General features: G+C 51.1%; 1 protein-coding gene across 4 annotated transcripts in view; it reads left to right on the forward strand.

Annotated features, from left to right (window-relative positions):
* TCERG1L (transcription elongation regulator 1 like) overlaps positions 1–23518 on the forward strand; it is a 403196-nt gene that overhangs the window by 149182 nt on the left and 230496 nt on the right. For all 4 annotated transcript variants that reach the window (XM_088791740.1, XM_088791741.1, XM_088791742.1 and 1 more), the window contains one exon: positions 13903–14571. The gene's annotated coding sequence lies outside the window, so the exon portion shown is untranslated. The remainder of the gene's footprint in view (positions 1–13902; positions 14572–23518) is intronic.

The raw sequence follows: 23518 nt of genomic DNA on the forward strand, positions 1-23518 counted from the left end.
GTTCTCTTTATTAATATTCAGACAACAGCAGTCATAGAATCAAAACTGTTTTAGAGAGCTAAAAAACAAATTAGATTATTAAATATATAAAAATATTTAACATGGAAACATGTGCTTCTTTGTTAACTTTAGGAAAAATTTGAAAACATCTCCATATTATTCTGCTTTCTGTGAAAAAGAGCCAGGAGTACGGTTTCTAGGCTCTCGGCCTCACGTGGAAAGGTGCTCACTCAGGTAGTAGATGGCCATCACCTGTGACTAGTTGGCCGTCAGCTGTAACCAGTGAGCCATTGGCCACTGATATAGCTGCCGTGGCTAAGCTAGCAGATGATGATGGCTGGCAAGTGCAGATTGCAGATTGCAGATTGCAGAGAGGCGCGGATTGCAGTTAGCAAGTGAGGTTGGTTGGCAGAAAAGTGGACGGCAGGTTGTGGATCGTGTGGCTCCTGCTTCCTGTGTCTCCAACCCAGCTGCCAGGGAGAATATAGTGGTGTGACTCCCCTATCTATGGCTCCGTGGGTGTTCCTTTTTGGCCTCACCATGTCCTGCGTTCTTATGTGGGGAGCAGGAGCTGAGACCCTGCATGACACCCTGCATGACAACCCCCAATACTAAGAATTGTATATTACTTGTTCTAAGTTAAAGCTATAATGTGAGAGACTTCTTTGCTGAGTTACGTAGAAGTTTTGAATACTGGAAGAATATTTCCTCAATGTTCGTATGACTCAAAATGTAATAACTGTAGATTTACATTTACATAAAATCCACTTTTATGTTTACTCTGCATCATTAATGTTTTCTCCATCACTCTCTTATCTAGGGAATCAACAAAATAATAAACCAAGCACTGATTTGTAGCACCTGCTAATTTCTGAGGTGTAAATATTCCCACCACGACTGATTTCTGGTTTCAAGCTATACACCCGCCCTCACTGTACACAGGCCGGGAGACACACATGACTCTGTGGGACTCCCACCAGCAGACACAGTAGATGTCAATCACCGCCAGAGCACACGTAATAGAAAAATACTGAAAAACACTGGAATGTGATGGGTTCTGAATTTTCACCACCTTTGTTTTTAATATGATTTGTCAGTTATATAATTTTGTTTTTAGTGATGGTTATATTTAACACTTGGCTTTCAAAATCCCTGAGAACTGAGCAATTTTATGAGCTGGTACAAGGTGGCTGCAGCACATCAAGGTCTCCATATCTTCATTCTAGGCTGAGGGGTGCTAGCTTCTGGGGGATGTTCTTCTCATGGTGGGAGGCAGAGATTGAGAAAGACACAGTGTTTCTTAAGGGCCGTGGCACAGAACTGGCACACTCACTTCCTCCCAGTTCCCACTGGCCAAAGCAAGTGCCCTGACCAGCCTGATGCCATCGGGTCAGGGATGTATATTTTGTGCAGAGTGGAGCCATGGCAAGATTGGAGGAAAGTAAGAGTTTTAAATGAACAATACAATATACCAAATTTTGAATGACCATTTAGCTGGATATTAACAATACATGTTAGAAGACATTGGAGTGATAATTTCAAAATGTTGTGGTGAAATTAATGTCAACTTAGAATTTTATATCCTGCTAAATGGTCATTCAAAATTCTAAGCTGACATTAATTTCACCACAGCATTTTGAAATTATCACTCCAATGTCTTCTAACATGTATTGTTAATGATGAAATTTTTTCTCTCATTCTAATTATTCTGTAGGTAATTTTCTCTTCTTTCTAGTGGTTTTGAAGCTATTTTCTTTACTCTTGATCTGCTTTTTCACTGTGAGTAGTTTAAATATGAGTTTATTTTTCCCTGCTCGGCACTTGAGGGATACATGATTTTCATCAAATCTGGAAACTTCTCAGCTATTAGCTTTTCATATAATGCAGCTACATCATTCCCTCATTATTTTTCTTTTGGAGTCACTTTTAATTTAAGAGTTGAGACTTAATTATGCCTGTCTATGATGAATTTCATTTGACTTCCACAGTTCTGCCTTTCTTTCCTTTTTGACTGCACCTGGTATAAAATTGATAAATCTGTTGAAATTCTATTTAATTGACTATGTTATTTATTTCCAAGACTTATTTTTGGTTCATTTTTATTCCTATCTGTTAATGTTTCATTTCTTTCTTGTTTATTTTTAATGCACATTATATACCTTCATTTATCCATTTGAGCAGCCTAAATATAATTATTTTAAAGTACTTTTAGTCTTTTTATAGAACTATTTTTCATCTTGAGTAAATCATTTTGCAGTTATTACATATTTTTTTGGCCGCGTCTCTAAGCTTTAATTATCCTTACATGTTCTGAATTTTGGTTTGGGAAAGAATCCTTTTGTTTGATTGGTTTTGTTGTTGTTTTTCTGTTTCCCTTTGGTTCTGTTTACCCTTCTCGCTGTGTTGTGGTTGCTTCTGGATCCTCAGTTCAGGATAAGTCCTTAAAGGGTGATCGAGCGTCTCAGCCATGAGACGCTGTTGGGGCTGCAGCAGATCCGACAGTACACGAGTGAGCATGTTCACTTAGCTCCTGTGTCTTCCGGCCTCTTTGAGGCCCTTCGCTGAGGCCGCAGGCAGCGTTCGCCTGGGTGACTACGTTCAGACTTGTTGGACAAGTCGGAAGACGCTATTCCCCATCCCGGTTTTGACATTTAGCCTGACGATGATGGCCGCATTTCACGTGAAGCATTTTAAGTCCCTGTTGGCCTGTACAAGTCAGACCTAGAAGGCTGCCCAGGACACAGAACACACTCAAAACAAGTTTAATGAATGAATAGGTGTCAGGATTCTCTGTGGCCTGAGGCTTTCCTCTGCTCACTGCTCAGCATTTCTGCTTTTTCTGGTGCACAGAGCAAGGGTTATCTCGCTTCTGAGCTCAGAACTGTCTTTCTGTTCTCTTCTTTTTATATTTCATCTATTATTGCTGTTTTGGGAGCAGCGGGGAGTACATGAAAGCATGAGCTTTCTGTGCTAGTCTATCAAAAATTAAGGTCATTTGATCTTTACTGCTAACTGGACTGGAAGATTCCTAGAGATGAATCTTTGTAGAGATGTAAGAACAAAACCATGAATGTGAAACCAGCTTGCATGTACTTGACTTGAAGTGGAGTATCTCACAATACTTTAGGGAAACTGGTGCCAAACTTTGCTTTAAGGAGATAAGAAACTTGTTTACAAACCACAAAGAATTTCAGGTGATTAAAGAAAAGGCTGCAACACGAGGCTCCATTTCTGTAGTCATTTGAATGAGAACAGGTCAGCATGGTAAAGTTTAAAAATAATTATCCACGTGCTTCATTACTTTACACATCTACATAAGTAAAGGAATAATAGTTGGTCCCTAGGAGTATAGAATCTCCCATTTTGCAAGAGCAAGGGTTTTCCTCGATTCTTAAACTGTCCCATCCAATCATGCACTTGAATTTCCTTTCTGATAATTTCATCTCCCAAGAAGCAGAAGCTCTGAAGAGAATCCTTCACAGGACAAGAGGGAGTTGATAACCAAAACAGGTGTGACATGTGAATTTGGAGAAGCCATCCTGTCAGTTGTATTTGTGATAATCAGAGATGGGAAGCAGAGCCCTTGGCTGTGTGCAGATGAAGGCGATTTCAAACACTAGCAGAGGAAGAGGGAGGCGCGATTCCCTGGCTGGAGACCGTGGCAGGGAAGAAAGCATAGGAAGCCTGGAAAGTCACAATAAAATGTGGTTTGATTATGTCATCATAAATTTATCTACTGAGGAAAAAAAGAAGATGTACCTAAAAAGTCAGAATCTCTCCTCTGAGGTCAGCGTTGAAGACACAGGCAATAATGAAGAGAAGGTTGTGAGCCTTTAAAAAAGACACGAGGGCGTTACAGACCCTGTGGATTGTCGCGTTGCTGAGAGACTTGAGGAGCTGAGGCCTGAGGAAATGCTGCGGAGAAAACCTCGTCCCAGGCGTCCCAGGCAGGAAGCTGTCTCAGGAATGCTCGGGTCTCCTGCTTGGGGCCTGATGCAGGAAGAAGCCCTCAGTTCCTGTTTTATCCCTGTTTTATCCCTCAAGGGAATAGTTTTCAGACAAAAAGGGTAACCTCGTCACTGGCAAAATGTCCAGAAAACGAGAGGTGCTTGTACAGGGGCCCAGTGACAAGCTCAGGGAGTTGGCCAGCGAGCTCCTTGGATGTTTACTGGTGACAGAAGCCGTGTGGAGATCAAGCAAAGTGCCAGACACAGGGATAAACACTAAGCCACCTGAACCTTCCAGAAAGTTCAGAAGACAGAGAGCTTGCTACATACGTGTTGTTAGTTTGATGGCAATTGTGGGCAAGACTTAAGAAGATGTTAGTAAAGAGTTGCTTTGTACACAGGTAAAAGAAAAAGAAACAGTCATCACAGGAATACACCTGCTTTCACGGAGAACAAAGTTTGCCGTGGAAGTCATTTCTTTCTCTGGCAGGTTTATCAGGTGGACAGGCAGGGAAGCAGCTGACAGAGGAGCTCAGGAGAGACCCCGGGGCCGCCATGGGTCTCCTTTGGCTGGTGTTTCTGACTTGGGCACCAGGCAGGTCATCATTGGACATGATTGCTCTTGAGGCAGAGGCTACCTACGTGAGACTTCCATTTATCTGCCCAAACATGTTCAGTCCTTCCAAGTGCTTCTCCACCTGGAGCATTCAGCCCTGAGCCCTGCGGAGTAGGAGTCATGCGGCTCTCCAGGGGCTCAGGGCTCAGGGCGCAGAGCTGGAATACATGTCTCCGTCCAGAAGAATGTGCTTGTCTTGCCATTTCTCCAGATGGAGCCTCAAACCCAAGGGGCCGGGCAGCAGCCACACCACTGATTCATATGGCATTTGCAGGCAGCCAGAGCTCCAGCTGACCTCGTAGGTCACTACCACTGATCTGAGAGCAGCCGACTTAAGGAGAAGGAAAGAGATTGACCCTGAGCTGGACCAGGAAGTCCTCACAGTGGCCTGGAGTCACATGTGCACATCACAGATGTGACATTTTACCGGCGGTCACAGTGGGCAGGCTCCCCTAGCATTCCACAAGACGCATGGCGCACTCTGCGAGAGGGAAACCTGTGCACTCAGAAGGCGAAGGCGTAGCATGGCTTTTCTGCAGAGGGCTTCAGGACCGGGCAACTGGAGAAAATGCCAGCTGACCATGTATCCTGACCGTTCCTGCAGTTTTGAAGCTGCCCACGTCGTCCTCTGCTCAGCCAGGACACAGGCCCCTTGTTTGAATCCTCTGTCCTTATTCCTTCTTTGCCTGCGCTGGACCAGACAACCACCGTGTCTCACCCAGATGATTCCAATCCCTCTTGGTTGGTCTTTGTCCCCACGCTTGCCCCTTTTTCTTTTTTCTGCACAGCTGAACAAAATACTCCTTCATGGGACTCAAACTTCCGGGGGCAAAGCAGTAATGTCACCACTGGTAGTGGGACCCACATGTTCCCCCTGCCTGGCTGTAATATGAGCTCATGACAAGCACCTGGCCCCTCTGTGATGCATGGGTCACACACGAAGTAAACACACACAGGTGCACTAAACTTGCTGAAATGCCAAGAAATCCAGCACTATGAGGTGAAATTTCAAAATATACCTGCTTCCTATGGCCAATACTTAAAGGCTTGCAAGAATAGACTTTGGTGTAAGATTTGGTCTCTACTTCTAGCAGAAGTATAAGGCTGTTAACTGGCTTGTAAGCTATTATTTCTGTATTTCCAGCCCTGACCAGGACCGACGAGTGATCTATACCTTAAATGAAAATAAGTAAGGCAATAATTGAACTATTTTAAAATCTTAACCTGAGCTTGAACTCAATAGTTTTTGGTTTACAACGTAGGCAGACCCAACAGAGGACATATCTGCATTTCTTCTGCCAGCTTCTGTTCCAGGTAATTGCCTTAGTTCATGTTGATGCTCTGTTTCCTTTTGGTGACAATCAGTAATCAAGAGTTGAGGGCAGTTTCATTTGCAAGTTCATTAGCGCCCCCCGTGCTCTCTGAGGCCACGAGGCGCTCACTGCTGCTGAAAGAGCTACAATGCAGTTAGGATTGAAGAGGCAAGGGCAGGTGAGGAGAAGGAGAGGGGGAGGCAAGGAGAGCACGCGAGTTTTCCTCCACGTTTTGCATATATTCTAAGAGGGCTGAGAAATCACTGAGGACAAGTCGGATGCCTGGGGTGCGGGAGGTTGGGAGGCTTAGATGTGCGCTCGTGTGTGTGCATTTGGACGCATCTATGCATGTGTGAAATTCATGCTTGGTACAGTGTGTGGGAGGGAGTAAGGAGGAGCGTGGAGGCAGCTGGCAAAGGGGGGATGGAGCCGGGAAGAGACCGGTGGCCTGACCAGCAGGCGAAGGAAGGGGCCACCCAGGAAACCCGTACAGTACGGGCTTCTCATGCCCAGGTTCGGAGTGAATGACACAGAGTCCTGTTCAGCGAGGAGGGGCCTGGCAGGAAGAGCTGAGGACGCTGGGAAGGGGGCCACCTTGGCCGGCCGCGCTGGAAGCCAGCTTCTGTGCAGGACGCAAGTGCTGCCTCTGGAGAGTGCGAGCAGTAACTGCCCTGTGCCTCTAAAGTCAGGTTCAGATGCTCCAATGACTGTAGGCTTCTCCACCCACCAGCCTGACACTTAATAAAATTCCCGGATGTATCTAAGCCTTTGTTGCTCGTGACTTTAGGAAGAAGGTCAGTTCTCTTTAGAACCAGGTTTAAGACTGGGTTTATGGAAACCAGTGACAGCCACTGGACACCGTGTGAAACCGCCTCAAATGCGCCGAAGCTGATACATCCGGCCTGATTCCCGGGTGATGCTCAGAGCTGAGCCGGCCACAGGCTGACTGCAGGGCGTGTCTGCCCTGAGGGCTGGTCTGTTCCTCCTTGGATCACCCAGAACCTGCTGCGCCCGTCTGGTCCCGCTCCATAATGGCGGGGCGTCAGGCAGAGTTCCTCTCACAAACCTGAGATGCCAGCTGCACACACAGACTCGAATGTGTAAACACATACATCAGTGTTTAATTGCAAGTTGTGATCTGTGTGAAGAAGGCAACACTGGTGTGCTGTGAAACGGAGTGATGAGGGGGGACGCCTAAGTCGCCTTGAGCCTCCCTGGAGAAGTGTCGGTTAAGCTGAGGTCGGAAGACCTACCAGGAGTTGTTGGGGGTGTGCTGGGGGTGGGGGAGCATTCAAGACAGAGGGAAATGTACGGAAGCCTTACACCTGGGATGCACTGGGCGGGCGGATCAGTGGGGAGGAGGAGGGAGGCCGCCTGTGGTCTAGACTTCGCTGCCATGTCAATCCTCAGGCTGACCTCAGTAGCCCACTGGCCAGTCCAACTGGTTCCATTCTTGCCTCCGGCCTCAGCCTGTGCTCCCAGAATTGAGAGCCCACCACCACTTTGTGGAGCAGTGGGGAGATATCCAGTGCCTGAGGCAGAGGAAGAAGGAGAACCCGCCTGGGGTGTCACCAAGCCGAGTCCTACACTTGACCCTCCAGCCCATCATCCAAGATGCCATTGAAACTGCATAAAGAGTCATCTGTCGGGCACAGGCAGGCACCCCACTTTAGTGACTCTGGGTTATCTCTAAATTATTATGCTAACCAGACATTTCAGCCTGTGACATCAGATGGTCCCATAAACACAGGAAGTCGTGACAAATAGAACCCAGAAGGAGCAGGCAGAGGGCTGCCACCCAGTCCACGGAGCTGGAAACCATGACAGACGCCACATTCCCAGCCCCTCAGGGTCCTTGGGCTGTACTTGCAGCAGCAAAGCCAAAGGAATCACTGCCACCCCCCACCCCCGCCTCCTGCATCACATCTTTGGGCAGAAGCAATAATTTTCTGCAATTACAGATTTCTGGTTCCCGTAAAAAAGCTTCAGTGCGTACAAAAGTGGGCAAAACCTTTCTCTGAACCCCTTCAACCAAAAATCCTAGTTTGGGGAGCATTAAAGAAAACGTCACATCACGTTGTCTCTTGGGGTCACAGAATATTCTGAAGAGGTGCCAAAGTGTGGTTGTGAGTCGCCGGCCGGGAAGCTCATGTGGTCTGGACGCTGAGAGCTGAGAAGGTCTGAGGCCTCCGGCAACACCCACCCGGCAGGGGGCCTACAGCCGGTGCTGCGCAAACAGGACCTCAGGTTGCCTGCCACCCGTGCTCCCCGGCCCAGGCAGCTCTCCATGGTCCTGGACGCCCCCCCCCCCCCACTGTCCCTCGCCCCTAGTCTTCCTCCGCCCAGGACCGCACACCGCTGGCCTTTCCCAGAACGTCCGCACAGTTCTGCAGCTGGGCGCCTTCCCCTAGTGAAGCCTGCTTCTCGGCCCGGGCCTGGGCTGGTGTCAGCGTGGAGAAGGTGGCTCTGCCACGGGGCACAGGTGGCGCGATTCTGGGCCCTGCGTTCTGGGCGAGTGCGGCTGCTGAGTTGCTTCTCATCTACCTCCCTGTGGTGGGCGTGGTGAGCACAGCGGCTGCACCAGCCTTTGGGGGCGGCGGGAAATCAGGAACATGGGCAGCCCAGAGCCCACGTGCAAACGTCTGTGATTAAACCTGTACTTGTTTGGGACAAACAACCCCAGCTCTGCTCTCACGTGCTCCATGACCTTGGAGCAGTCCTGCAGCCTCAGATGCTCTGATAAAGGGGACGCAAATGGAACCTAACTCACAGGCTTTCGGCGGGAGCTACAGGAAAGAGCAGCACCCTGGGAAGGTGGCTGCAGGCGTCTGAGTGCTGGTCTATGCAGCCCCCCAGAATCCAGCGGCCCCCCACCACCCAGCGGCCCCTCACCACCCAGCGGCCCCCCCACCGCCCAGCGGCCCCCCACCACCCAGCGCCCCCCCACCGCCCAGCGGCCCCCCCACCGCCCAGCGGCCCCCCACCGCCCAGCGGCCCCCCACCGCCCAGCGGCCCCTCACCACCCAGCGGCCCCCCCACCGCCCAGCGGCCCCCCCACCGCCCAGCGGCCCCCCACCGCCCAGCGGCCCCCCACCGCCCAGCGGCCCCCCCCACCGCCCAGCGGCCGCCCCACCGCCCAGCGGCCCCTCACCGCCCAGCGGCCCCCCACCACCCAGCGGCCCCCCCACCACCCAGCGGCCCCCCCACCGCCCAGCCCTTTCCCCACACCCTCCCACAGGTTCTCCTTTCTAAGGTTACTGCCCAGGGAACCAACTGAGCCCAAGTTATAAAGACCTATCTAGATCATGGGTAGAATCGTGAAGGTGACTCAAAGTAGTAATGGTTTGGACAGGGGAACATGTCCTACTGTTATTAATACAGGACACAGCTTAGGAACAGACTCAGTAACAACTGCAAAAGGATTCCAGAAAGTATTTCCACGGAGGTACGAAGTGTGATCAAAAGATACCATGAATGTTTAAATAAAAAAAAATTATTACAGTAAAAGACACATTGCTATTAATCCCCCTCAAAATGCTTACTCCCCCTCAGTTCAAACACACATGTCTCATCGTTCTTGCCATTTTCTGAAGCAGTTCTCAAAGTCCTCTTTTGTGAGTGTCTTTACTTCATCCTCCATCATGACAGTGCTCCATGTCACACTCGCTTCTGGTACGGCAATTTCTGTCAAATAAAAACATTACGGTGTGTCCTCAGCCACCTTCCTCACCAGATCTGGCACCGTGTGACTTCTGGCTCTTCCCCAAAGTCAAAATGACCATGAAAGGTAAACGTTTTGAATCAATTCAGGACATCGAGGCAGCCATGACAGCGCAACTAAAGACACTCATGAAAGAGGACTTCCAGAACTGCTTCAGAAAGTGGCAACAACATGACAGTGGGATGAGTGTGTTCAAAGCGAGGGGAAGTGTTTTGAGGGGAGTTAATGGCAACGTATCTTTTACTTTAATACTTTTTTAAAATTTAAGCATTCACCGTATGTTTTGATCATACCTGAGCCACATAGTCCTATGGGTGCAAATGATGAATTTCTGCAGAGAAAATGAGGCCCTTGTCTCCATCCTGTGCAGCACCTTCTCTCTCTTGCTGATATCGTCCGGGATTTACCAGAGGCTGGAGGAAAGCCACGAAAATCTACTCAGACAGTTCAGGCTTCCAGTTTCCTTTGAGTCCAGTTTTATGCTCATATTGTGTCTGGAACGATCAAGTTCTTTACGAAGGATAGAAATGAGGAAACATTTCAGTTACTAGCTCAGAAATTTCAAATATATTGATTTTGAATTAGTGCTAGGAGCAAACGCCCAATTACTCCCTTCTCAGACATATTTATTAAATAAATCTAAGTCTAGGTTGGGTCAGATAACAGTCCGAATACTTGTGCCACCCTTGTAATTGATCAGTACATATCCTAATCCTAAACGGCAAGCAGATACTCTTCAAATACTGTTTTCAGCATCGCGAAGCTTGAAGGGATTTGCTCTTTTTCTCAGTAACCATGTTTTCTTCCGTGTGCTCAGTTTGTTATTTCCTAAATCAGTACAAACTTATTGAATATGACTTGGGGGGCTGCAGAAAACTAATTGAAATAATGTTTTATGTAACAGCAACATTTCGGGAAAGCAGTAATGATAAAAAAATCATGGACAAAAGACCATGTCTTACAACTTCTCCCTGCATCCGTCTTCTGTTTTTAAATTGTTAATCAAAGCCACCGACATATTGCTTATAGGGAGACAGAATAAATCTTTATATCCCAAAAGCTTTTTAAATTATTCACTGTGCTTACAACTTTGCTTCTGAAGGGAGATTATCCCTTTTAATTGGAAATCTTCTATTATTTGTGTCTGAAATGTTTAAAAGAACAAGTCGGGGCTCTACCACTATTAATAGCCCGCTGCCAGGGAACAGAATAAAGGACCAGGCTGCACGACGGCCATTCATCGTGCAGCATATTAACCAGTCATTTTCATTTATCATGCCCCACACCTGCAGCACAAAAGTCCCAGGTCCCATTTGTATTGTATCAAGTGTTTCATAATTTCAGCCTCTCTGTTACTTAAGGCAACATTGTAACATTGTTGTTTCTTCAGTGAGATTACCCAGAAGATTGGGTTATTATGTTTCAATAGCACACCAGGCTCACAGATGCTGGAGCGCGCCCAGTACCACCTCGCCAGGATGTGCTTTGGTTCTGGAAGGCAGGACTGGCGGGGGCCTCTCCAAACATGGTGCCAGGATGAGTGGAGACGAAGCAGAGAGGCTTCTAAGTTGCCAATTCTGGAGATCAAATTTGCTTTGGTGATGTGTCCTGTGGTTAATAACCCCACACTGGTCCCTCAGAAAGCTTCTGTCTCAAGAAACTTGACGATAACGATGGATCTCAACTGTAGATGTGAATAAAAAGAACCATAGTTTTTTTCGTTTTTTGAAAGTTAGCCAAAATCAGTGTGGCAACAATATTGCGTACAAAACAACCTTTTCAACAGTAGCTGTCCTCTCTCTACCCTCTTCCCCTGAAATTAGTCTTGAATTTCTGCCATGGGGTGAGCATAAAAGGGAATTCACCTGATAGATCCATCTGACATCTCTAGGCCACGATAACATCTCTAGGCCTTGGCTTGTGGGGTGAGAGGCACACGTGTGGTCTGTTCCCAGGCAGGGGACGGGGGGCGCTCCATGCATGCTGAGGGCTGTATTTGCAGGCCCAGGGCCCTCACCTGCCCCACTGTCCTGAGCCCCAAGGCCCTGCCGGAGTGCCGGTTGAGTGTCGACCCCCTGCTGAGGGCTTCTTGCCTCTGGACTCATGTTTGAGAAATCTGTGCACACTGGGCGGTTGGCCCAGCTCTCCTCAGAAACGAAGTGGGGCTGTCCTCGTGCTGTGGGTCCCTGAACAACAGGTAGAGGTTGGCTGATGAGACAGCCAACCGTCTCTCTGGTAAAGCTGCTCCTGTAGGTGGTGCCTTGTGCAGCTCACGATTCGTCTTGGAATTTAGCACAAGGAAAAACGATACTTCCCCGGTGACATGGCATTTTTCCTTGAACCAGACGGGAAGATTGCTCCCCTTTGAGTCATGAAGGTCAACAAGCTCAGCTCTAAATTTAATATTCAAATGTAGCAGCTCGAGAGACCTAGTTTGATGCCATCATCCCCTTCTTTCGCTCTATTGCAATTGCCGTATTTTTAAAAACTATACACACATTTTTCTTTTGTGAAAGTTTTTATCTATTTGTATACATTTCATGCCATGCAGTTCGTGACTTTAAAGTGTACGATTCAGTGGCTTTTAGTATATTCACAGATACATGCAGACAGCACCACTGTCAGCTTTAGAACCTTTGCATCACTCCCCAAAAAAAGCCCACCCCCTTAGCCATCAGCACCAAGCCGTCTGCCCCCCTGCCCCCCGTGCCCCAGGAAACCACTAAGCTACCTCTGTCTCTGTACAGTTTGCCTGTTCTGGACATTCCATACAAATGGGATCCGACAGCACTGGCCTTTCGTGTCGGCTTCTTTCACGGATCAGCCTGTTCCCAAGCCCGCCTGCTGCAGTGTGTGTTGGTGCTTCGTCCCTTTTCATGGCTGAGTAACACTCCGCTGTGTGGATGGACCGTACTCTGTCTGCCTGTTCATAGTCGGTGAACAGCTGGGTCGTTTCTACCTTTTGGCCGTCACCATAGTGCTGCTGTGAACGTCCCTTGATCAGATGTCGTGTTAGGTGTCTTCCGTCTGCCTCTCCAGCTGCGTTGTCCCCTTCTCCCTGCCTGTGTCCAGGAGGCCGAAGGGAATGGTCTGAGTCAGTGGACTTCCTGTGCCCTGGTTTTTGCTGGGTTCAGAAGATCCAAGGGACGGAGAAGCAATTAGGATATTCACTCCCGTCCCCTCCCCAAGGAGTCGGTTTGCTGGCCTCCCATACAATCCCCTCCACCCCCCAACTACATGAAACACAAACTAGAAAGTTCTATCTTGATGCTTTCTTGATCCCATGTCTCCTTTACGTACATGATCAGGAGACCAGTCCCATTCTCTGCTGCAGTCGATGTCACAGAATATAAGCTGTAAATACGGTGATGTGTCCTCACACTGCCCAGCTCAGCCCCTCCTGTGGGTGCTTCTGCAGAGCCACGCTCATCACTTCCCAGCTTTTCCCATATCTGGCATCATCTTCTCCAGAACGTGCTCCGCGTAGTGCCCTGGACTAAACCCCACTGTGTGAAGACAGATTTATTTTGCTTCTGCTTTGCCTTTAGAGATGCACATTTGTGATCGGTTGCCTGTATCTCAACAAAACGCAGAGACCTTAGAAACAGTGCGAGGCTCCCGTGGTCCTCTGTCACTGACCCTCCCTCACGAGACCTGTTGGCCTCTCTGGTGTGTCTGTGTGTCTGAAATTTTTAGAATCATTTTAAACCTGTTTAACCTACTCACATGTGTCCAGAATGGGTCTTCAAGTACCAGGTTTTACCACACGTCTTTTTCTCCACGTGGTCATATGCACTTTGAAAAGTACATGTCATGTACTAAGGACCCTTGTCTGTGAACAAACAGATACAAGTTGAACCTCGTTTTTGAGGACCTTTTCTTCATAAAACCTGTAACCCATGACTAGACACAGGTAATCAACATGCCGTACAACGAAACTCCCACCTCAAAGGCTGACGACGAAGCTGAGGGTAAAGAACAGGTGTGTTCAGCCCTGGGAAGCCATGAGCCAGGGGCCCAGTCCCAGCCTCAGAGCTGCGTTGTGGCTTCGGAAATGCCGACTAGCAGCTGAGAAGTAGCTCCAAAATGATGAAAGCTTTTTCTTACATTTCCTAGGTACTGAAGGGGACCCCATTGTGGCCCATGCCCCCCATGTGCATTATTCCCGTTTAAATCACATCTCCTGTACAGCTTTTCTTTTCTCACACAGTCAGTGGCGTATACAGTCTTTCTGTGTCTCCCTCTGCCTTTTCTAACTCTGAACTTTACCAGATTTAGCATCTAAAACAGTGTCTTTTCTCACAGGAGTTACGACGGGAACAGTGAGAATCCTGTCACCAGCGCTGGGCCCCCGAGTGTTGCCCCAACCTGGACGCTTAGCTTCTACTCAGAGGGAGCGACTCGCCTCAGACTCGCCTCAGACTTGTCTCCAGGCCGACGTGTTGCCAGTTGTCGGATGTCCTGTCCTGCAAGGGTGACACTGAAGTCAGCCGGTGGACCCGCGGTTCCTGCCATGTCGGCTTGCTGCAGAGTGACAGCGTGTGCCACTCCTACCTGGATCCTGGTCACCTGCGTCAGAGCCAGCTCCTGGGCCCGGCCAGTGTTCTGACCGTGGATATTCAGACCACCCCGCACCCACTGACCACCAGTCTACGGACCACACGGTACCAGATAAGCTGGGAGACGCATCAGTCAGCCAGCGGCTGCCCTGGGCCCTCAGCACTGTCACCTTTCCCCTTGAACGATGGAAATCAAACACAAACCCCAGCTCCTCGTCACTAGAAACTTGACAAATATGCAAAGGAGCCCGCGCTGAAGCAGAGAGATGACAGGCCGTTGTCATCGTCCCAACTGAAAGCACAGACGTACTGCCAGGCGCTGCGACATTTCCATCGTGGTGTTTCAGCAGGCCCGTGCCCCGCTCCTCGTGGGCCATTGAGCTGTGAGCACAGGCGCCATCTCACAGCCTGGAAGGTAAGCGAAAAACCAAAGCGTTCCTTGAAGTTCAGGTAAGAACGTCGCATTGTGATTTGAGGAGTTTTTAAGACACATAAACTATTTATTGAGGATTTGGAAACTGAAATACATTTCCTCCATTTTGCTGGCTTTGGGGAACTTTTTGGAAGGTGTTTCCATGACGTAGCCCTCCCGTGGCCTGTGCCTCATCCCCTCCCTCCCCCACTCTGCTCCCATAGGAAGCTCACAGATGTCAGCATGTTTGCCACTCGGCTGGTTCAGAGTTTCCCCCTAAATTCTAGTGAGGGAACCTCATTTCAGACCCTGCCTGGGGCGTGGGGACATAGACGGTCTAAAAGGAACGTCCGCCTGTAGTTTTCCAGGTAGTGTCGCTGTTGCACACTGTCACCCTGAGCAGGGGTGGCCGTCAGGCCAGCTGGGCAGGAGCAGCTCGCTTTGTGGCATTTTAAAATCTCGATCTAGTAATGAATGTGGCACGGAGAGCTGATGGCCCCACCCAGGTGCTGGCTGGGCTTCCCAAGACTTCACCTGGCTCCTAACTTACCTCTGAGAGCATCTGAAAACAACACACCCCCCCCCCGCCCCACCCGTAGAGTGCAGTCCTAGTTCCTGTTCTTAGAGCTGGAGGTAGAGGAAAGGGGCCGCAGGGGAAACTGAGGCAGGTGAGGCCATGCTCTGCGGGGGGCGGGGGAAACACCCCCACTGTGTTCTCGTGGGACCACAAACGTGGTCAGTTTCACGTTCGGGTCTGTCAGTCGTGTGCTCATTATGCTGGGACTGTCGGGGGGACAGGTTGCCCAAATCACAGAAATTCAGGACACCCCAAACCCTGAGCCAAAGGTTTTCCTTTCCTTTTCCTTTTTCTCTTCTCTTTTCCTCTTTTCTTCCTTCCTCTTTCCTCTCTTCCCACTTCCTTCCTCCCTTCCTTTCTTTGTTGCTTTCTTTTCTTCTCTGTGAGGGCTTTTGAGTCACTGCCCGTTGCTTCCAGCAGTGACATTTGAAGAAATATGGGCGGTCAGATTTGGGGGCAGAGGGTTTAAGAACAGGAGGGGCTGCATGGGGGGCCCTGCTCTCCTGTTTCCGATGCTGGAGTGCTGGACCACGCACATGTCTCATGCGGCCACCTTGAAGGCTCTCTTTCCTCCCTGGGGCCACGTGGCAGCCTGAGGTGGCCCCTCTGGGGATGTCCACGGCCACCTTGGCTCTCCAGGATACAACTGAGGGCTTCCCAGGGGCACACGATGCAAGTGGGGTGCTTGCATCCCCCCACAGTGGAATGTCCTCCATCACCAGCGGGTGCAGGGCTGTCCCAGGATGGCCGGCTAAGGACGGGACAGTGTGTAGTGCTGGGCGCCCGAGTTGCCCCGTCAGCTGTCACTTGGCGGAACTCTTTGGGCTCCTGTGAGCTGCTGGCCAGGGAGGCCAAGGAGGGATGGGGGGATGGGAGATAGCCAGAAAGTTCACAGGAAGAAAATGACCCATGGGTGAGTGACCTCCCGTACCCTCTGTAGACGGCAGAGAGAGAATCCGCTGTGCAAACATCAGAAGTGCGATCAATGGCATCGATTATGATTTACCCGGCTCCACATCCAGCCTGGCTCCATGCCGCCGGGAGCATGGGCGAGGGTGGGGTGGGGGTGCGAGCGGACACAGAACAGATGCACAACCAAAGGGCTTCTGAACTTGGCAGCAAAGATGCATTTGTCCCAAGGAATGTGCAGTTGGTTGTAATTGGTACCGTTTAACTATTAGCAAGACAGATCCTGTGGTGAATGTTTAATAATGATCTCCTGACAAACGTTTAGCCGTCACAGATGGACACTAAGTAACAAGAAATTATATTAATAAAGAAGAGTCATTTTTAATCACCTTCCTGGTGGCAGTGGGATCACCATGGCGTCAGTGATGGGCATTTCAGCGGGTTGGGGGGAGGGGCTGTGTTAATGTCCTGTAGCTACAGTGTTATAATTGCACTTGAAACACAACCTCTTTTATCTTTTGTGCTCAAACCGCTTATGGGCTCTGGTGAGCTGGATGTGTGACACGCAGCGTTTAGATGAATATGGTCCTATGATATATTTAGGTCACAGCACAGTTAATAATGAATGAGGCCGGCCTCAGATGATTGGCTGCAAAGATCTGAAGGGCTCATTCACTCAGTTAGACACTTGCTATTTCAGGCCATCTCTGCAGCTCAGCGTTTCTGACAGGCTCTGCCTTCCAGGGCGCTAATCACATCAGGTGTGAGAGGCCCAGTGGATGGGAAATCTGCTGGAAAACCCACACTTGGGGGGGGGGGTGCCAGGGGGCACAGGCCCCTCGTTACTGGGGACATTGAATGGCTGCAAACATGTTGCCCTGGTGGGGGGGTCACCGCCGGCTTCTCTGAGGACAGTGACAGTATCACTGTGTCTCTGCACACAGGTTTACTGACGCACTAGGAACGGCAGGTCACATCATTCAGTGGAGAAGCCCAGAACTTGGAACCAGACAGACCCCAGTTCAGACCCAGCCCTGCTGTCAGCAGCAATGTGACAAGCCATCTAACCTCTCAGACACTCACTCACCTGTTAAAATAAGCAGCACACAAGAATGCCACCACCTCACTGCATCCATTTTCCCTTCAGGATTCACTCACGTCCGCCTCACCACACCTTACGGGGTCTGACAACTGTCGTTCCCTTTTTACAGGGGGAAACTGAGGCACCAGGAGGTTGGGTAACGTGGGTGAGGCTGCACAACCTCATTACTGGCTGCAGGTCCCACTTACCCTACATTCTAAGTCCCAAGAACAAGGGCATGTGAGGACACGCAGATGCGTTGAGTACAGAGGAAATAACGGAAATGCATCAGTTATTCAACAAAGCGCCAGTGAAGGGACCAGAACGAGGCCTGTCTGCTGCTGGGTCGCTGAGTGACACGCTGTCCCCTCACCATCATGACTGTGGACATCACACAGCTGCAAACATGCCGCTCGACGGCCCCAGCCCGGTCATGGGGACTGCATTGACGTCCTTTGGTCAGTTTCTTGTGAGGTTTCTGGAACTGAAGAGAACTTTCCCAAAGCTGTGGGAAGGAGACCAAGAATGTACTCTGGCGCCTGGGGCCGACTGCTCTCAGTGGGGCCCAGGCCTAGCGAGGCCGACCGTGGGGTCCTGGCTGCCCCCGTGGGTTCTCCCAGCAGCTCCAGTTGCATGTGGCTGAAGGAAGCGGCGTGAAGTGGGGCAGGTGGCGGGCAGCCCGCCGTCATGCCCACCCAGGCCCTCAGTGAGCGCTGCTGGAGGTGAGAGGTTGATACACTGGCAGGAGTGGGGGCCACATGTCCTTCTGTGTGTGCTGTGGGGCAGGGGAGATGGGAACGGGGCCTGCACGCCTGGCATACAGTTGGGGGAACAGTGGGGAGGAGAGGGAGGAGAAATAGGCCCTCTGTGGGCCGGCCGGCTGCTGCAGTGGACGTGTGTCACTTCCCTTTGCCCGAGGAGCATGCTGGATGAGGAATTTGGGGCCCACAGAGGTCAAGCATTGTGCCCAAAGTCACGCAGCGGGTGGGGCTTGGGTCACATCTCCAGACAGGCTCCTCTGGCATGACGCGCTGTCCTCATGCATCAGTGGGCCATCGCGGGCCATTCTAAGCTCAGGGGAGAGAAAGGCAGTGTTCAAAGGCTGTCAGCACATGAGTTGTATTCACGTGAAAAACAGGAATAAAACCGTACGTTTTAGGAGGAGTGAGAAGTCCATGGCCCGACATGGAAATAAGAGCAGGGCATGCCTTCTAGTACGGGCTCAGCTCTGTGTCGCCCTTGCTGGCTTCTTGGTTCAGAGCAGCCCAGCCCAGGAGCTCACGTAGCTGTGAGTGGACCTGCAAACCACACGTGTCCTCCCATGCGACAGAACCAAAACGCTCACTGGCCACATGAAACCAATGCCACTTTATCGCAAGTCCCCAGAACCGCCATGAGGAAAGGTGATGGCTGTCGTGGAGGCGTGCTGTCATCAGCGTGCTTCCGTGTGGCGTCAGCGTCCCTCAGTATGTGGGTGGAGACGCTCAGTCAGTGCCTCACTCACAGCTCAGCACAGCACGCGGAGCTGCTTACTTACCCGCTTAGCTTGTCCAGCTGCCAGTGCAGATGTGCTGGTGGTGTTGGACAGAAGTCACCGGGTACAGGAAGTGAGGCCAGGCACAGGAAGAACCCCAGGAAGGCGGCTGAGGATGCTGCCATGCTCGGGCAGGCCCAACGCTTTACCCACGACCTGGCCATCAGCTCAGCCACTGGGGCAGACAGTGAACGACTGAGGTCTGGTTGCCCAGAGGTGCGTGTCGCTCAGGGCGTGGATGGGCTCCATCCTTCTGCCCGGAAGCTGACGTCATTTCCCAGAAGGCTCCTGGTCTTCCCTGACACCCGGCCTCTGACATCAGAAAGGCCTCCCTGAGGAGCGGCCTTGGCTCTAGCCGCCCTTTGGAAGCCAAAGCCCCCAGGACAGTGGTCTGGCCCCTGCTGCTGCCTCTTGAATGTGTTTGGGGATATTTGTGATTTCAGAGTTGTCAGAGGTTCCCCTTTACTTCCTGCCGAAGCAAACTGAGAACATTGGTTCCAGCCCCCACTCTCAAACAGCGCCTGTGGAGCAGAACCATCAGCTGTGTGTGTTTGGGGGCACAAGTGTGGTTGGCTGTGGGTCCTGCGGGGGCCCTTGGGGATCTCTGCACGCCCGCTCAGCCTGCCCAGCCAGTGGCCCGCATCTGCTCATGCCATCAGGTGGAGCTCCAACCACTGGCATCTCGGGCTCTCAGGGACCATCAGGATGCCTCTGCTTCCTCCGGTCCTTATGGCCCAGATTGGAGGACACGCAGACAGGGCAGTGTAACCACTGCTCACTGTCATTGTTCAGCCTGCCCCAGCCCCTCCCCCAGCACACGCGGCTACTGCCAGGAGGGGAACACGAGGGGCCCTAGCTCTATCCCCAGAGTGCCAGCTTCACCTGGGGCACAACGGGGAGCCATCGGGGCGCATGCCTCTGGGCTCAGCCACACCCGAGCCTCTCCCTGGGTTGCTTTTCATTCTGGACTCAGGACAGGACTGTTGAAGCCACTGGGGCCAGGTGGCACTGTGCTCCCCTGCGTGTGGCCTCCGGTAGGAAGACTCCGGCATCCGTGCTGTGCCTCGGCTCAGGCAGAGCCCTCCCTGCTGGCATCAGCATTGTCACTGTGCCACAGGATCCCTCCGTGCAGGCTCATTCATGTGCCCTCTGTGTTGGGACGTGATGGCCCCGATGGGGCCCTTTCCCAAGTAGGCAGCCCAGGGCCTGGCTCCCGTGCTCTCTGATACGCGGGGTTTCTGTTCACGCGTTGTCCTATCGCCACGTGTCGGGGCGTCACGGCTCCCCAGAGTGTCGCCTGCATTCTAGGCCCGGTGAGCATCTTGGTTACTAGGCTGCATGACAAACCAGCCGAAACCTAGTGACTCCCGCCAATGCCAGGGTTCTGTCTGCTCAGATGCCCCGCTGGCTGTGCCCTGTGCACGGTCTCAGCTGGCAGGCCACTGGGGGCTGGGCTTCTCTCTCCATGTTGTTTTCGGGTCTCTCCCTCCTGGCTTCTCCATGTCACCTCAGCAAGTGGTCCCCAGGCCAGGGTAGGGGCTTCCTGAGGGGTCTCTCGAGTGAGCAAAGTGGACGTTCCCAGGCTCCTTAAGGCTGAACTGGGGCGTGACATGGCTTCACTTCTTTCGTGTTCTGTTTGTCGGATCAGGGCCCAGAGCTGGCCCAGACTGGAGGGAGGGGCCAGCCAGTGGTGACACCCGGAGGCCTGTTTCAGTGGGGCCGTGGCAGCGACAGTCACCAGACGTATTTCTCTGTGCTGCGTTCTCTTCCTGGGGCGGCCTAGGAGTCACTTCTCCTCAGAAACTGCACTTCCCGGGAGAGCGTTTCCCGGCCCCCCGGCCCATGTGCCTGCCCTTGTTCTGGAGCCCTCCGCCCTGGGCCCTATGGGCATCAACCCTTTTATTTGCTCGCTTATGAAACGATGCTAAATACATGTACTCCTCGCAAAAACCCTAAGAGGAAGGAAACGACACATGCAATTTGCTATCTCTCTGTCTCTGAGTTCAACAAATAACTGTTGTTTATTGTAACACATGAAATACAGTCCTTTGTAAGGCTGAGGCCATAGGTGGCATTGTCGTCAGTTATTTTTAGACATAATTTAGAGATCAGCATATTATATTATAAAACTCTAAGAGTCTCAGATTTTACATCAAGGAAAACTTAGAGGGAGAGGGCATGTAAATAGGCACAGCCGCAACCATCTCCCTCCCACTTTTCTGGAATCTTCCCGGCTGTTAGACACTGACAGCCTCCTGTTGGCTGCCAAACCCAGCTCTCCTGAGTCATACGCGTGGTTGCTCCCTAGCTATTCTGTTCTATTACTGAATTGGGAAATAATCTCGTTTCTCTGTTTGAACAAATATGATGTCTTCATCTGAGCTCTTCTACCAAATCTAACAATTCTCAGAAACACTAGGTAACCAGGCGAGCAAAGATTTCTCGGTGCACAGCGGTGGTGACTCCTGCCAGGCAAGGAAGTGCGGGCAGGAGAGGGGCGTGGCCAGGGAGGGCGTGGCCACAGCAGGGGCGGGGCCAGGAGGCTGGGAGGGTGGCTGGCTGGGCCCCTCCTGGGCTCAGGAACCATGGAAAGGAGCTGCACTTTTATTTTAAGAGAACGACAAGCTGTCGGTGTGACTTCCGGTGAGAAGCCACAAGTGCTGCAATGCGGAGCAGAGGGGAAAGCGGGGACCGAGGGAGCGCAGGACACACCCGTCTCCGGACGCGGGTGTGGGCGCAGCCGTGGAGACCGCTTCTGGAGTTAGAATTCACAGGCTCTTGGATGGACCCACAGGAGGGTGAGGCAGGAGCTCCGGGTCTGCTCCCAGGTGTCGCCGGAGGCAGATGCCATGACTCGTTGCGGCAGAGGTCTCCCAGGAAGCAGCGTCCTGTCCCAAACCTGGGCATGTCACAGCACACAGCTGGTCTCTCCGGGAAAAGCAGCCCCGGAGGCACAGATGGTGTTAGTGGCAAACACCTGCTGGTCCTTAGAGTTTAGGGGGTCTCACCTGTCACCTAGACGAGTTCCATCGGGAGACAGACCTGATGCTATGACCTGCCACAAACAAGTGCCACCTCATGTCTGTCTCGTTGTCCTCTAAATACAGCTACACCTAAGAGAGACGCACGGCTATTTTGAGATAGAAGCACAGACAAGTGTCTGTCCAAACTTGCATCTGGAGAAAGGCCATGTGTCCTAACGTGAGCAGGACCCGACTAGTTCTGACGTGTCTCGGGGAGGTGAGTTTCCTTGATCTGTGATATGCGTTTTTGGCTCTTTGAGTTAATAGAACTTTGGAGCTGGGTGTGAACTTAGAAATTTCCTTGGTCAACTTCCTCTTTTTCCATCAGCGGAAGCAGACTGAGGAAGAGGAACGGGCAGGCCTTAAGTCGCGCAGCTGGTGCAGAGCTGAGCTGAGATACACAGTTGTTCTCCCTTATCCACGGTTTCACTTACCCACGGTCAACCGCAGTCCAAGAATATTAAATGGAAAATTCCAAAACTAAACAGTCCATAGTTTTAAATGCGTGCCGTCCTGAGTAGTGCGATGCGGCCCTGTGTTCTCCCTGCCGCTCGGGAGAGGATCCATCCATTTGTGCGGCATCTCCACACGTGCCCGAGAACACTGCCCGCCCCAGGAGCCGTCTTGGTTGTCAGATTGAGTGTGCTGTGTTGAAATGTTTGTGTTCACGTCACCTTTCTTTTACTTATTCAGGGCTCCAAAGCAATTGACATAACTTTTATTACAGTCTATTATTATAATTGTTCTATTTTATTACTAGTTATTATTGCTAAGTTCTTACTGTGCTTAACTTACAAATTGAACTACATCGTAGGTATGTACTTATAGGAAAAAGCATAGGATACACAGGGTTCGGGACTATCCGTGGTTTCAGGCATCCACTGGGGTCCTGGAACGTCTCCCTGCGGCTAAGGGGGGATGACTGTGGACCCACACGTCTTGGCTCTCAGCCAGTGGAGCAGAAAATAGAAGGGGGAACGTGTGTCAGGCATGGTTTCTGGCATGGGAGGGAGGGGGCTCCAAACCCTCCTCACCAAAAGGGACCATAAACTGGACAATATGATCAGAACAACCATCTCAGTGCCCTGGGAGCCGGCCAGACTCTTCCAATTAGCCAAGGTGTGCTTAGCCATGAAGACTCGCCCACCTCACAGCCCTGTCTGTCTGCGCGTCCTGACAGCTCAGAGCGCACTGCTGGAGGGGCCGAGTTGATCTGGAGCAAAAGGTGACAAATCGCCGCCTATTGGCATCCGCTGCCATCTTGGGGGCCAGTGAGTGGTACAGTCAGCTGTTCTCCTGGCCCGAGACAAGAAACAGACGAGCTGGAAATCTCAGGCCAGTGTCTCTCATGAATATAGATGCAAAAATCCTTAACGAAATTCTAGCAAAGCAAATCTGTAACATAAAATAGATTGATGGGCACATGGGGTCTATTCCAAGAGTTCAAGGTTGGTATAACATCTAGAAATGAATGAATGAAATAAATCAGGTTAATAGAATGGAGGACGAAATCCACATGACCATCTCAATAGATGCAGAAAAAGCACTTGACAAATCCATCATCTGATCAGGAGAAAACACCCAATGAAGCAGGACTAGACGGCAACTTCCTGAGTTTGATGAAGGATGTTTCCTGAAAGCGCTCAGCTCACGTCACACTCAGTGTGAAAGGAAAACTGAGTGCTCGTGTCCTAAGAGGAGCCACGAGACGAGGACCAAGAACCGGTGGCCACTCAGCGCCATGTGGGCGGCTCCAGGCAGCGCGGCCACGCAGCTTCCAAGTCCGAGAATCCGGACGGGAAAGGGAGTAAAACGATTTCCATGTG

The sequence above is a fragment of the Rhinolophus sinicus genome, chromosome 15 (assembly GCF_057876585.1).
Source record: "Rhinolophus sinicus isolate RSI-liver-muscle chromosome 15, RSI-T2T, whole genome shotgun sequence".
NCBI lineage: Eukaryota > Metazoa > Chordata > Mammalia > Chiroptera > Rhinolophidae > Rhinolophus > Rhinolophus sinicus.